This window comes from Aplysia californica, unplaced genomic scaffold (genome assembly GCF_000002075.1).
Source record: "Aplysia californica isolate F4 #8 unplaced genomic scaffold, AplCal3.0 scaffold00917, whole genome shotgun sequence".
Lineage (NCBI taxonomy): Eukaryota > Metazoa > Mollusca > Gastropoda > Aplysiida > Aplysiidae > Aplysia > Aplysia californica.
In genome coordinates this window covers 161,551-166,822 of record NW_004798187.1, presented here as the reverse complement: position 1 = coordinate 166,822, position 5,272 = coordinate 161,551, and positions in this window count along the sequence as shown.

The window sequence follows — 5,272 nt, the reverse complement described above, 5'->3', positions numbered from 1 at the left end:
CCAAGCTTTGGCAGCCATTTTCTCGTTAATTTTACCTCTGAAACCTGGTGACCCCCCCCCCCCCCTTCCTTCAATCCGAAATATCTCCACTTCTATTGAAGATGGATGGGTAATTGTTTCATTGAAAACAAGACAAATGAACAAGCTTTAAGATGATACCAATAACTCAATAAGCCCAAAGATTGACGAGAGCCTGATTCAACCACACTGCCTCACATATAGATCATTCAGGAGGCGGGCTTCCAACCCTGCCTGTGAGGGCCCACACAGGCTGAGAGGGATACAACATCCCAAGAGAATAACCAAGATGTTCATTAAAAGAAGAACTCTCCAAGAGAAAAACTAAGATGTTCATTAAGAAGAACTCTCCAAGAGAAAAACCAAGATGTTCATTAATTAAGAAGAACTCTCCAAGCTCGGGAGACCATCTCATGTCTCCTGCGTGCAACAGCAAAGTGCCTAACCGCTACAAGACACAAAGATCATGACGGTGGGACATAGTTTGCCAGGTGATGTCTGCCATGTTGCATATCAACATAAACAAACAACAAACATGTGTTCCTTTGACTTTGAACCGTCTGATTTCATTTTTTTTTTTTTAAGTAGATTTATTACGCCCCCCTCCACATAATGTAATTTAAATCATTTTAGAGGCATTTTGTTGGTATAGATGGCTCTGATGTTGTCCAACATTTGTCCCCTAAAGCTGTACTCTTCAAGTGTTTGCCACACTTTGTTTCTATCTACTCAATCAAAAGCTTTTTCCTGGTCTACAAACACAAGATTCAGTTCTTTGTAGTATGCAATTGTCCTTTCACTCAGTTGTCTTAGAGCAAAGATAGTGTCTGTGCACCCTCTCCCTTTTCTGAAGCCCATCTGCGCCTCACTCAATAATGGTTCCACCTTGTGCCTTGTACGCTGTTCCAAAATCTTTGCGTACATCTTGCCTGTGTGGCTCACAAGGGAAATTCCTCGGTAGGTGTTGCAGTCTTTCTTGCTGCCATTCTTCTTACCGATAGGTATCACAACTGCAAGCTGCCTGCTAAATGCGAAAGGGTTAATATCCCCCCTTTGGAAAGGGCCTAAAGACACTTCAGTCAGTAGCACTGCTCTGGGAGGGGGGTGGGGGGGGGGGGCATTCCTTCACAGGACGCCTGGTGTCCTCTCAGTCAGGACACACGTTGGTGCATCGACATCCTGACTGACAAATGCCAAACTTCTGACATTGGAACTGGAAGTAGCGCACAGGGTTTTGCATATGATAGGGTCAGACACCCAGAACCAAGTATGATGCCCGAATGGTGGCTGGAGTGCGGCACGAAATAAAGTCAGAACAATCGTGTTCATTTCACGTGTCCAGCATGATACCAACATGATGCCAACATGATACCAACATGATACCAACTGAATTCATAGAGCAGCAGATGGTAGCGTTGGCTGGTGGCACAAAATTCCGTCTCATCAACTTGAGTCACGCCACCACTCAGCTGCAACTGGAGTCCGATTCTCTAAATGGTGAAATGGTACAGGTCCTGCAGAATGGTCATCACACACACACAAACACGCGTGGTGGTCAGGTCCACTAGCTTGACAGTCTCGTAGAACGGTCACTACACACACGTGGTGGTCAGGTCTAATAGCTTGACAGTCTCGTAGAACGGTCACTACACACACACGCGTGGTGGTCAGGTCTAGTAGCTTAACAGTCTTATTGAACGGTCACCACACACACGTGGTGGTCAGGTCCAGTAGCTTGAGACTGTCTCGTAGAACGGTCACTACACACACGTGGTGGTCAGGTCTTGTAGCTTGAGACTGTCTCGTAGAACGGTCACTACACACACGTGGTGGTCAGGTCTTGTAGCTCGTACTTGTGGTCATACTCCAGGGACACTGTCCACTTGTCCAGATGCTCAACTGGGGTGAACTCATCCTGGCTAAACAGAAACAAAAAAGAGATATATATCATTGTCATCATCACCATCATCACCACCATCATCATCATCATAGACCAAACAATTCCCATTTCTTTTGTTTTGTTTTTCTTGAAGCATAACAATTTGTACCACGTTGGCACATTTTTACGTAACTAACAAATATCAGCACCCAAATCAGGACATGGGAAAAAAATAATAGCAGATCACAAGAGAGTGACAAACATACAAAAGAAGTAGAGGGAAAATGACGAAAGTAAGGATGAGGAAAGAAAAAACAGCAGTTCCCTGTTGCAGTTCAGGCACAGTTATGAGCGTGACATTGATGGAACAGCCCATTCACAATTCTACCGTGCATAAGAACATTGTCCCCCCTCTGGGAAAGGCATTTACTAAAAAAGACACTTAAGTCAGTAGCACCGCGTCAGAGGGTTCTAAAATCAGGACATGGGACAAAAACCCCCAAAAACAAAGACAGTGTGGTCGAATCTGAAATTCCATAATGGGACATCTTTTGGCAAATGGTTCGACTGCAGGGAAAAAAAAAATAATATGAATATAAGCACGAGTGTCTGTAGAATAATACATAATACATTTTTGTAAAAAAAACAATACATATCAGTAAAACAATATACACATGCACGAATTAAGAAGTATGAAAAGTTTGTTTGTTTTAGTAAGGTTTTACGACAATCGCAACTGCATAAGGTCATACGAGCACCAAGGGGTGGATGTCAACAAAGAAGTCCAAACGGGGAATCGGGCTAACTCTGCTCACCTCTCTAGCCTCAACAGCACAAAGTCTGCTTCGACTATCAAGGTACTCCGGAAAGAGCAGTTCACAAGAGAGTGACAAACATACAAAAGAAGTAGAGGGAAATGACGATAGTAAGGATGAGGAAAGTTCCCTGTATCTGTATGCAGTTCAGGCAGTTATGAGCTTGACATTTTAGTTTTAGTTATAAATAGCAAGAGTTTTATGGCACTTGCAACACAAAAAGGTCATATAAGTGCCGAAGATTAGAGGTGTTACATGAGAGTAACAAACATAAAAAGAAGAAGGGGAGATAAGGACGATAGATGTTAGATAGAAAAGAAGAAGCAAACCACACCAGAGCACCCGCCAACCACCCACACTGTAAGGATTCCAGTGAGAGCACTACATAACGTTTCTACAGCACAACACACTCACACAACATCTATCATTCAATAAGCACATGGATGGAATTAATCCACTAGAAAACAAATTAACTTGCTATCAGAAATGGCAGGTGAATCAGAGATCTTGCCTCAGAGATAGCCTTGGTAGTGTTGAAAGATGCATCAACACTGACCTCCCCTCATCAGGTTAAGGGGTCACGAATACACTTCTCTACTGCGTAGCTAGCTGCTAACTTTTGGGAAAAAAAAAACCCCACAAAAAACCCCAAAACCGCGCTTCCCATGCAGCGACTCAGGATGGTAGGTATTGATCCAGTTATCCCCCTTCAACCCTCCCCCCCTCTCTCTCTCACACACACACAAGCTATTCAAAGTAGCTCTGCCTGCGGTAAAAGATCTCTCCAACTGATTTATAGGCTTTGTTGTTCTCAGTAATATTCTGGCCTTGATTGTTCATCATTTGTGAAGCAGCACGGTGAAATCAGGCACTCATTAAAATAATCAAAGCGAAAGAACTGGCCATTTTCTACAGGTTTGAGGATTTTTATCAAATTTTTTTTTTTTTTTTGCTCAACACACCTTTCATACCCGTTAAAGATTACATTTCTGTGTGGATTTTACTGAAAAATGCAGATTGAAGGCACAAAAATGTAAATTTTCAGGGTCTTTCAAGCTAAAGAAATAACACATCTTTGGCGGCCATTTTCTCATTAATATTAACTCTGAAACCAAACGACCCCAGGCTTTAATCACAAATATCTCGACTTCTATTCATGATATAATATGAGTACTTTTTCCACCGATAACAAGACAACTGAACAAGCTTTAAAAGGACACCAATAACTCCAAATGTCCAAAAATTGAAGAACACCTGATTCTACCGCGTCGAGACACATTTTTCTTCAGCATCAGCAAGTGCGTTTTAAACTATAGTAGAGGGTTTTACAGCGCTCGCAACTGCATAAGGTCATATGAGCGCCAAGGGATGGGTGTCAAAAGTCTTTACAGGGAATCAGATTTACTCTGCTCACCTCTTGAGCTTCAACAGCACAAGGTCTGCTTCGACTATCAAGGCACCCCGGAAATAGCGGGTCACAAGAGAGTGACAAACATAAGAAATAGAGGAAAATGACAATAGTAAGGACTAGAAAAGAAAAAGCAGTAGTTCCCTGTTGCAGATCAGGCACAGTTATGAGCGTGACATGATGAATCAGCCCATTTACAATTCTACTGTGCCAGAACGAGAAATGCCCCCCCCCCCCCCCCCTTGGGAATGGCCTAAAGACACTACAGTCAGTGGCACTGCCCCGGGGGGTTAAAAGCAAGTGCGTGACTGTGAGGAACAATACATGTACTAAAAAAGCAGAGAATATATGTTTTCCGACACAAAAACATACTTCTGTACTAAGAGACCCTAAAAAATGTATACATTCAAATATGGCCGGCACTATTTCTCCGAACGTTCGGGAAAATAAAGCTGGGCACTATTTCTCCGAACACTCTGAAATCACACCCTTTCCCGCATATTTCGGATAATAAAAATAAAATATAGATCTATAATTATATTATAGGCCTACCAAAGATTGTTCGTATACAATATGGTTCAATCGGTCCAAAAAATGTCCGTATTTATATAAAGAAATGCTACAGTTCCAAACAGTTTTTCGCTACAGATATGACGTGTGGCCTATGAAGGGTGCTGCTCTTAAACTTAATGTGTTGCGTTCACTCGTGAGCTGTCTAGATCTAGATCTATGGAGGGTTATTGATAACGACACATAGAGCTAGCATCTGCGTTTGTCGAGGCCGCGACCAATCAATCGTGGCTCGATTTTTTGGTCCCCGAAAAAGTCAAAAAAAAGAAAAGAAAATGAACCTCTTTACTTTTGAAAGAAAGTTCACTTAGCTTCACTTCGTCTCTTTCTCACTTGTCACCACGTTGATTTGTTGAATACGTTACAGTTACGTACGATTTGTATTGCTGTTCCTCTTTTATTTTTCGTTTATTTTTCCCTCTTTGTGGTGTTATATTTTGTTGGTGTGTATTTTTTGTTCTTGATGTGTTGTTTTTCTATTAATTTTTGTTGTTGGGGAAAATGGGGGGGGGGGGGGGGGGGTGGAAAAGAGGGAACCACATTTTTATTTTTGGGGGTTCACAAAAAGGGACTGGGGTGAAG